The 11,294-nt window shown below is 39.0% G+C and overlaps 2 pseudogenes; both read left to right on the top strand.

Moving 5' to 3' along the window:
* Positions 1-6,281: 6,281 nt before the first annotated feature.
* On the top strand, positions 6,282-8,861 carry LOC116852471 (annotated as a pseudogene).
* Positions 8,441-10,980, top strand: LOC116852470 (annotated as a pseudogene).
* The last annotated feature ends 314 nt before the right edge of the window (positions 10,981-11,294 follow it).

Below are 11,294 nucleotides of genomic sequence, written 5' to 3'. Positions count from 1 at the left end.
GGAAGATCAGTACGCGAATCAAGGAACACCAGCGATGTACCAAGTATGGTCACTTTACTCAATCAGCCCTAGCTGAACACTGGATGGAGACTGGACACTCCGTACAATATGAAAAAGCCACCAGATTGGCTCCCTCACAGAGTTATTTTGCCAGAAAACATCGTGAAGGTCTAGAAATTTTGAAACATCCCAACAACCTCAACCGAGACAAAGGTATGCAAGTAAACTCTATTTGGCATACTGCCCTCCCGGTTTTTTAATTGACCATCTGATCAATTAAAATATGCTGATTGGCTGGATTCAAGCCTCGTCCCCTACTCCCTAAACACCATCTACACAAAGGGGGGAGGGAGGGGGGCATATAAGGACTACTTTTATCCAAGGGAGCTCAGTATCAGAGTTCTCAGCCCTGATAATGCAAACTGCAACGTTTGCGAAACGTCAGCATATCGCTGATTCAAGACACGGCTCCATTCCGGAAGCTATACCTAGACATTGTATTAATGGCCGTGAAAGCCTCAAATCTAGTAATAAATGAAGGCATATGCGAGCTCAACATATGTTTCTTAGAAATATATAAAATGGACGTCTTTAAAACGTACAAAAGTCAACGTATTTTGTACATTCACTAATGTACGTAATTAAAGCCATAGTTGGGACTAAATAAAAATCAAAATTGGACGTCGTGTATTGTCTGGGATGAATACCGGCTATAGACTGATGACTCCTGCACAGAACGCGGTAAAAGCTGGTTTATAATGGCCGTAATCCGTTAACTTATGCCGGCACCGTAAAAAATTGACCAATCACAGTCGATTATTATTTTATAATTCGATTATGACTGGTCAATTTTTTACGGTTCCGGCATAAGTTAACGGATTACGGCCATCATAAACCAGCCTTAAGGGTGCGTTCCCACTTATAGCATGTTCGACTGGCTCTAGGTTAACTCATTCTGGATTATTCAGTCTACGTTTATTGGTCGAACAAGTATTTATAAGCTTTATGATTGGCTAGCAAAGACTTAAGATGCCATTAATCGCTCTCGGAGCGATTAACCCAAGGCCAGTCAAACACGCTATTAGTGTGTCACACGTCGCGTCGTTCGAGTTAAGCCAATCAAATCGTCTCATTTTATTGCGTAACTTTACGCCGAATAAAATTAGACGATTTAATTGATTGGCTTAACTCGGATGACGCGACGCGTGATGCGTTAAATGGGAACTCAGCCTAAGGCTGAGCGTGTCACGCGTCACGTCGTCTGCCTGCGTCACGAGTTAACCAATCAAATCGTTCCATTGGAACAAGTGCTTCGTGCGTCGCGCGTCGCGTTATCCCAATTAGAGAATTTTATGGTTAACTCGTAACGCAGGTAGACGATGCGATGCTTAACGCACTCAGTGGGAACTCAGCCTAATGGCTCCTGCACACAGGACACGGTAATGCTTGCCGCGTGGCGGAAGTTCGCGCGACAGCCAATCAATATGCTGTTTTTCGTAATAACTTTCTAGCTTTTACGAAAAAAACAACATATTGATTGGCTATCACGCGGACTTCTGCCACGCGGCAATCATTACCGCGTCCTGTGTGCAGGAGCCATGACGCTTGCCGTGCGGCGGAAGTTGCCTAGGGAATAATGCGATAGCCAATCAGTCTGATTTTCCGTAAGAGATAAAAGATTATTACGGAATATTATATATTGACTGGCTGTCGCAGCAATTTCTGCCGGGAGCGGTGCACTTGGACATGGTGCATTTGGACACAGCCAATCACAGCACCGTGTGATTAGACATTTGTAGGGTCCCTTGGAACAGCGACTTGTGATTGGACTGTGTCCAATTGCCCCGTGTCCAACTGATATACACCCATTTCCGCCACGCGGCAAGCGTTGCCAATCAATCAGCTTCTTTCCGTAATAACCTTGAGCTCTCACGGAAAAATAATATATTGATTGGCTGTTTCGCGAACTTCCGCCGCGCGGCAAACTTTGCCGCCATGGACATAGGCCGGTATTCATAGGCCGGTATTCATAGACCGGTATTCATAGTCAGATCTTATATTTAAGATTGCTTAAGTTCGTCTTTAGATACTCCGTAGCCAATGAAATAACCCGTACATCATCTGAAGATCGGCCATAGGCCGGTATTCATAGTCCGATTTTATATTTAAGATCATCTTAAGTACTGTCTTAAGAGGTCATGAACTAATCACAGAGCCATCATGAACTAATCACAGAACTAATCACATTCGCATCTTAAAACATTACTTAAGACGGTCTTGAAATAAGATTCGATTACAAATGCTGACCATATTCGAATCTTATTTCAAGACCGTCTTAAGTAATATCTTATGGCTCCTGCACACAGGACGAGGTAATGCTTGTCGCGTGACGGAAGTTCGCGCAACAGCCAATCAATATGCTGCTTTCCGTAATAATCTTCTAGCTCTTACGGAAAAACAACATATTGATTAGCTGTCGCGCGGACTTCCGCCGCGCAACAAGCATTATCGCGTCTTGTGTGCAGGAGCCATTAAACTGGCCACATATACTTTCCATACAGTAACCGTAAGACGTAACGTAAGAATTGACCAATTACGATCGAGTATTCACAAAAATGGCGACCTTACAATTCGACGATTCTCAACATGATTAGTCAATTCTTACGTTACGTCTTACGATTACTGTTACGGAAAGTGTGTGTGGCCAGCTTTAAAATGCGGATACGGCTCTGTGATTAGTTCATGATATCTTAAGACAATATTTAAGATGATCTTAAATATAAGATCGGATTATGAATACTGGCCATAGTATACATGGACTCCAAATGCCCTGTCGAAAGCACATTATATTTCTAACGATATTTGTAAGTACATACACTCGTGGTCTGAAGTAGACAAATTAAGGGGGTATTTAAACATAGAGATTATCGGGGACAAAGTGGGGCGGGCAGTCGTCACGCGCGGGAAAACCGCATGAGTTGTGCGCGGGGAAGCGGAGCAAGAGAGGCGCCACACGTTTCTCTCACCGTAAAGAGGGGATCCGGAACGAACTTCTGTAGCTTGGTTGATTGAGGATGAATCTGCCAGGCGCTTGAGTGATATCGACACCTCGCGACACATGGGTGTATATCAGTTGGACACGGGGCAATTGGACACAGTCCAATCACAAGTCGCTGTTCCAAGGGACCCTACAAATGTCTCTAATCACACGGTGCTGTGATTGGCTGTGTCCAAATGCACCGTGTCCAAGTGCACCGCTTCCGCGACACATAGATGCCGCGTGGTGTCGAAAAGAAGTTCTTTGCAGGATGCTCTAACAGTTATTAGGAGGGAAGTATGGTTCCCCGCATGCCTTTGCCTCCTCACATCCATCGTTTGCGTTAATCCTCGCGAGTGACTGCGGCCCGCCCCGCCTCGTCCCCGATAGTTCGAATATGTTTAAAAATAATGTATGCGTGTCAAGGAGACGAAGGACGAGCACGTCGCAAGTGTCTCGTCGCTCAGAGCCGAGTGAGGTAAGGCTAAATAGATAAATTGATTGTCAAGAACATGAAAATCCAGCGCAATGCAAGTGTCTCGTCGTTCAAAGTTGCGTGGTGGAGGGGCGATGGCGGCGGAGCGGTTTTTTCCGCTTGCCTTCGCCGCTTGCGTACAATGTTTGTGGTACATTTAAATGAAGGAGTGAGATTTCCTGCTTCGTATTTGATTGCTCGATAATGTTAGAAACAAATGTGAATGATGTGGTTAGGCATGATTTATATTTTCCTTCCTAGTTGTTTTCTTGTGCTGTGCAAGTATATAATACTATGCAAAAGTGAAGCGAAGGGTTAATTTGTTCGTAGTCGCAGTAGTGTTCGTGTATGTAAAGCAATAGTTGTAGGAAAGATAGCAAACGACGGATTTGTACTGCTATGAGACGTTGATGACATCGTCAGATTCCAGTAATTGTGACGATAACGAAAGTTGGAATACGTTTGATACATTGGTAAATGCGAGATCTTTAAATTGCGAATTAATAACCGTTAAGTTAGATTATCGTTGAAATGTATTTTCGACGTATTTTTATAGTTGACTGGAGTTGAAAGTTATCGAGAAATATTGTGGTTGAAAACGGTAATATCTAGCAGCTTTAGAGCGTGTTTTTATGTAAGACGAAGTCCTAAAAAAGTTCGCGACAGAGATTTATAGTTCATGTGGAAGTACCTTGGTGGTTGTATAAGTGGCCACAAACAGTCATAGCAAGGTGCGACACAGGTAGGATCAAAGATGACAACTAGTAATGTTGATGAATTGTTGCGTGTCGCTGGTGAAGTCAATACGGCGGAAAAATTGAATACGTGGGAACGCGAATGCGCGGTAATGTTGAGACAGTTGCGGGAGAGATGTTGTGGCGTCGGTATTACAGGAAGAGAATGAGAAGCAGTGTCAAAAACAGGAAATATACAATCTGCGATCGCAAGTATCGGTCGGTTGGAAGAGGTGAGAAAGCGATTGCGACAAATATTCTTTGCGAGAACGTCTCCAGGAGAGGGACCGAGTACGTCGCGACAGTCGCTGCCGCCGCCGTCTCCCTTACTATCGCTGTCGTTGACGCCGTTATATCCACCTCGTCGTAATCTGTTGGAATGGCTGGAAATTGAGATGGCTTTCAGACAGCGAGTTTCGACTGGTTTAACCACTTGACTGGCACGCGCGCCAAAAAGTGCATCCGTGTCCATGCCACAACTGGCACGCGCGCCAAAAGTCGCACGCTTTATGCGAAAAGAAACTCGCGTTACTTCTATGCTGGAAATATATTATTGAATTTAAAAAGTTACTAATCTTATGTTTTCAACATCAAGGAATCCAAATTTTATGTCAAAATTAAAAAATTTTCAAACCCCGATGCACTATCATCTATTTAATATGCACGGAAAATTATTTCTTTTATATTGATTTGAGAACTAATAAGGAGATGCCACAACCTAAATCGATTTCTGAACGAGACATAGCACGTTCGCTAGCTACGATGTTAAGCATCAATATCCTAATTGAGGTTTGTACTTAATGGGCCTTTGTTTGTGAGAAATTACAGTATAAAGTTTGGGTTGCGGGACTGTATCACAGATATGGCTAAAAATGCGACTGTCTTTCAGCGAGGCGGCGAGGCCGAGCAGACTAGGATTCCCACGTCGAAAATTTTTGAGCCGGCAGCGAGCGTTCGAAACCCAGCGACAAGTTATCCTTGTGCAGTGTTTTTTTTTTCTTATCTTAGGGCATGTAATTAATGTTTTTCAAATATGATACATTTGTTTTGCATATGTCTCGTTTTCATGCTATTAATCAAGGGTAATTAGGGAAGTGTCAGGCTTATTTAACGCAAACACGAATATAGATACATATTTTGCATTGCTTATAATGAAATATATATCTTAGTACATCACTTTCGTATGAAAACATTGTATACAACATTGTCATATAATAAAACATTGTCGTATAATAAAACATTGTTATATAATAAAACATTGTCATATAATAAAACGCTATAAACATATTTCACAATATTGCGGATGGAATTCTGTATAAAAACAATGAAAACATAAATGTTTGCACCAACTGCATGCAATGAATGCATTATTTTGAATCCATCCGTCCATCAATCCATCCATCAATCCGCAACATTGCGAAAAAATGAAAGATGTTTATAGCGTACAAGTTTTATTATATTACAATTTTTATTATATGATAATGTTTTATTATATAACAATGTTTTATTATATGATAACGTTTTATTACAATATATAATGTTTTATTATATGACAGTGTTTTATTATACAATAATGTTTTATTATATGACGATGTTGTATACAATGTTTTCATATGAAAGTACTAAATGTTTTCATATGAAAGTACTAAAATATATATTTCATTGTAAGCAATGCAAAATATGTGTTTATATTCATGTTTGCGTTAGACAAGCCTGACACTTCCCTAATTACCCTTGATTAATAGCATAAAAACGAGACATATGTAAAACAAATGTATCATATTTTAAAAACATTAATGCCCTAAGGTAAAAAAAAAAAAACACCGCACAAGGATAACTCGTCGCCGTGTTTCGAACGCTCGCTACCGGCTCAAAAATTTCCGCCGTGGAAGTTCAGTCTGCTCGGTCCATAGACATGTGGCGGTTCGATCGCCGACCGCACGCGCGTTGTCGCTTGCAGTACAGCAGCCGACATCTCGCGCCGGGAGGTGTAAGCAGGTGCTGCAGCCGCGCCGGTTCTTCGCAGTCGCGCCACGAGAGCCACCGCAGCTGGCAGCCTAGGGGAGACCATCTCTCCGCGTTCGTTTTATCAGTATTAGCAGTAGCGTTTAGTCTTCCTGTTTTTCGCGTTCGTCCGCGCTTGTTCTTGCGTTTCCTTCTCGCTCGACTCAGTGGCCGGTCGTCGGTCGGAACAACCCTGCGTTTGCTCGTCCAGGCTCTTATCCACGTGCACGACGTACGGCCCTTTGTCTACGCACGCCGTTCGTGCCACGTGTCTTGTTCGTGCCGCTTGTCGGAACATTGTGCGTGCCGTGAAATGTGCGCCAGCCGTGCGCCAAATAGCGAACTAGTTCTGTAGCATCTCCGAGCGCCGAGCGCGGATGCATCGAGTCAGCATTACTCCCGTTTCTTCTCCTCGGGCCGATCACGTGTTCGCGGTATGATTAGCGCGCGCCCGCGGTTCGCCAACCGTAGTCTGCGCTTTGGTGCATTTGACCGCGAGGTTGATCGCGGACGCGCCGGTAAGCGACGCGTGACCCGAGGACGTGTCTCTCTGTGATTGTGCGGGCGTTTCCGCGTGCAGGCGGTCGGGCAAGCGTGCTCGCCGACCTTTGCCCTCGCGGGCAATCTGTATCCGAGCCGCCCTTGATTGGCCGCGCCTGCCTGTTCTTTGTTGCTTCGTTTGAGTGGCTGCAGGCCTCATGCTTCAGCCTCATGCATTCGTACGAGCCGTGCTCTCCTTTCGCTGAGCCATTGTTCTCAGCGGCTGTCCACGTGCGGTAGGGCAGGCTATCACGTGCGCAGCGGTGTGGCACGTGGCTCAGCCAATCACTGGCGCGCTCGTGATTCCTAGTGCTAGCTTTGTTCGTGACCTTGCTCTGTAATCGTACAGAATAAACATTGTTGTTAGCCTTAGTTAGAAATTGAACTGTAACGTATTTGGTGCCTCGATCCCTTATCCTAGTTACGCCCCTGAGTGAACATTTTAATAACTTTTGTGTGCCTTTCCTGGTGTGTTCTGAGACCGGCCCGGAGGTCGGCGGTCAATAGCGTGCAGACCAGGGCGTGAACTCTACTCGGCCACAGACATATATAATAGACTGCGCCGTCCTGTAAGAGGCGCTATCCGCAACACCCGAGAGAGAGAGAGCAATATGAAAAGTAGCTGTGTCTCATTCTAACACGCCAGTTGAAGATGTGAAAAAAAACAGAGGAGTGCATGGGAGAGAACAGAAAAGAGAACTGGAGAACTGTTCTAACCTCGCACGAGATATCAAATATATGACAGCTCGAAAAATATATTTATTTTAAAATGGTTCACGTATGCTGCATTTACAAATTACATGCTGGTGCTATTGACGATGTTTCTTTCCATAAGCAAGTATCTTGACAAATATTATATTAATTAATAAATATAAAACGCAGTTCAATATTATAATTTTTTGCTTACTTTACAGCTTAATATAAACTGTAACAGTAAAAACTTTTTATAAAAGTAGAATTATATTTCAGAATTCCCAAACAAAAAGATATTAAGCTACAATGGTATAAAAATATAGGCAGGGAAGTAAAGCAATATGCTACAGTTTGTAGCAAGCATTTTAAAGAAGAAAATTTTTGTTATACTGGAATTAATAACATTAAAAGAAGAATGTTACTACCAGGAGCTGTTTCATCTTTATTACTTACTCCTTCCAACAGGTAACTTTTCTTTTGAAATATTTTAATATTCTAAATTTCCAATTACAATGTAATGAAGTATATATGTATTAATGTGTAATTTACAATTTCAATGATAAGACTAATCTAAAAATATTATTACAATACACAGGACTGAAAATAATTCTTTAACTGTCTCTGATAAAGAAAATTGCAGCAACTTTAAAATTGCAGAAAATCAAATGACTGATAACTGTGATTTCAAAGAAAATAATGGAGAGTGTGGAATAAATGATTCGCCATTTAGTATTAATTCCACAGAAAATACTTCACAATCAATATTAAAAAGGTTTGTTGTTCATTATTATTTAAGAAAATAAATAGTAGAATAAAATTATTATATGATGTATATGGATATGATATTTCAGGAATGCAGATGAGCCAAATATAAATGCAAAACGTTTGTGTAATCTTCGATACATCGGAGATTTACGCAGAGAAGATTTTACTTCTAATGCTAGTTGGCAAGTCGTCAATAATTTTGTTAAAGAGTCAAGAAAAAAACAAGGCACTTTAAAAAAAAAGAGTCAATCGCTTAGATAAGAAAGTAAACAATTTACAAAGATTGTTAGATCACTTGAAAGAAAATGGATTAATTTCGAATGATGTTTCCAATGCCATAAATGTAAGTTAGCAATTTAGCAGCAAATTTTAGCAGAATCTGTCAACTAATTTATATACGTCAACACATTATATACGTATTCTGCCTCCAAAGGGTTAAGATACATGTAATCTGCCGTTATAATATGTACATAATACTTACATAATACAATCATAACGTTCGAACGATTTTCAAATATGTGAATACGATACTTTTTTTTAGTAATAATGTTTATATTTAATATATTTTTGTATGTAGTCCGTATTGTAAGCAAATATATGTGCTAAAAAATAATTTGGTTTTTTATTTTATTTCAGCTTTCTACGTATCCAATAATAGCCGAAATTATCCACAATCTCCTAACCAAGAAGAAAAAAAACCTTTATCCTCCAGCCTTGAAAGAATTTTCCTGCACATTATTATTTTATTCAACACCTGCATATAATTATGTCAGACATACTTTCTTGAAGAATTTTCCTCATCCTCAAACAATACGAAAGTGGTATTCAAATATTGATTTCAGTCCTGGCATTAGCAAACCTATTTTAGATAATATAAAAAGCATGATTATCGAAAATGCTGCAAAGAGTGTTAAATTACAATTTGGTTTACAAGTAGATAAAATGTCCATAAAACAATCTGCCGAATGGGATGGTAAAAGATATCATGGAGGTAGATTTAGGCTTGGAAAATGATGAATCTGAACAAGCAACTTATGCTTTAGTATACGTGATAGTATGCTTGAATGGACATTTTAAAACTCCAGTAGCTTATTACTTTATACGAAGTTTGACGGCTGATGTAAGAGCGAACATTACAAATCAAATTTTAACAGTTTTACATGACAATGAAATAACAGACGTCAGATCGATGACATTCGATGGTGCTGCAACAAACTTGGGCATGGTAAAGTGTCTTGGAGCTAACATACAAAATGTAGAGGAGTGTTTTTTTGAGCATCCAGTAACAAAATCCCATATTGTTGTTGTACCTGATTCTTGTCACATGATTAAGTTGGTTCGAAATGCGACATTTGAGTTTGTTTTAATTGACGAAAACGGTAAATGCATTGAATGGCGTTATTTAGAAAAACTTGTTGAATATCAAGAAAAAGAACACTTACACTTGGCCACCAAAATTTATCGTCGCCATATAGAATATAAAAAAGAAAAAATGAAAATAAAACTTGCGGCACAGATTTTCAGCAATAAAGTTTCAAATGCACTGCTCTTTCTGAAGGAAAATTTTCCAAAGGAATTTGCAGACGTAGAAGCAACTGCAAAATATTGCAAAAATATAAATGATATTTTCGATATTCTAAATTCAAGAAGAAAGTTCGAAACATATTCAACGCAAAATTATATAATGATAGAAAATCTTACAGAAACAGAAAACAGGATAAATGAGTATATCCATTATATAACAAATCTAAAAATTGTCGAAAACAAAGCTTCAAATAAAATTACACCCATTCTTATGAGCAAACGCAGAACAGGCTTCTGGGGATTAATAATCGGTATGAAAAGCGCTTTAAAACTTGCACGTAATATTTTTGAACATAAATGAATATCATATCTTTTGACTTATAAATTGTCTCAGGATATTGAAACCTTCTTTTCGTGTATTAGAAAAATGGGTGGTTTTAATAACAATCCAACTTGTCGACAATTTAGGTCAAGCTATAAGAAAGTTGTTACTCATGTTAATTCTATTGTACCAAATACAGCAAATTGTATACAGCAAGATAACACTACATTGTTGAAATGTGCAAATTCAGAGCTTCAATGTAAAGATGATCTTATAAATGAAGAATTAGTATAGCATTTGAACATGATTACGTGGGCTGTAATGGTTGGACGTGGAATGAATATAATAGCGAAATTGTTACCTATATTTCTGGTTTCGTTGTGAGATCTATAAAAAAAAGGTCAAATGTGAAATTTGTCTTGAACAATTAGAAAACGATACTGTTACCTCTAAACTCATAAAATTAAATAATAGAATACCTCAAGAAAATACCGAAATCATAAATCTAACTTTACAAAATAAAAATAAAGGTTTAATATCTCCAAGTGACGATGTTGTTATAGTGTGCAAAACTGCCGAAAAAGTTATTAGAAGTACTCCAAATTTATTTTCTATAAAATACGTACTTGAAAAGCTTATAATTCACGCAAAAATGTTATTATCTGATCTGAATTTGTTTTCAAAGATGGACTTATTGCCTGAAAAAACAGCTGATTCTAGTCATAAATTGGACTTGATAAATCTTATTTTAAAAAAATATTTTGATATCAGATTAAGTCACGAAACTAAGCGTTCACAACATGCGACTAAGAGAATCAGACATTTTCATACCAAATTAGTTTTATTTAAAAATCAATGACTTTTCAAGTCATACATTATTCACATTATTCACACTTCTCAATACATACATTATTTGTGTTAGATTATATAATTAATAATTAATATTGTAAATTTATATTGTATACTGAAGTTTTAACTATCAAATTGGAATTTATTCTATAAGAATTTATTTTCAATAAATGTCTTAGGTACATTATATTGGTTGTATTATATTAGGACCTTAACTTAGTTTCCGCCCGCAAATGTTAGATGGCAATGCAAACAGTTCTAGTAGTCATTACTAACGAAACAGGTAGTTTGTGATTAATTTCGACATTTCTCGATAACATTCAGTCAGCATACACAATTATTTTCCTAAAC

Source organism: Odontomachus brunneus, unplaced genomic scaffold (assembly GCF_010583005.1).
Source record: "Odontomachus brunneus isolate Ranch 3 - 2012 unplaced genomic scaffold, Obru_v1 Obru_scaffold_227, whole genome shotgun sequence".
In the NCBI taxonomy this organism is placed as follows: domain Eukaryota; kingdom Metazoa; phylum Arthropoda; class Insecta; order Hymenoptera; family Formicidae; genus Odontomachus; species Odontomachus brunneus.
The sequence above is the reverse complement of the archived record's forward strand: the minus strand, read 5'-3'. Positions and strand labels throughout refer to the sequence as shown.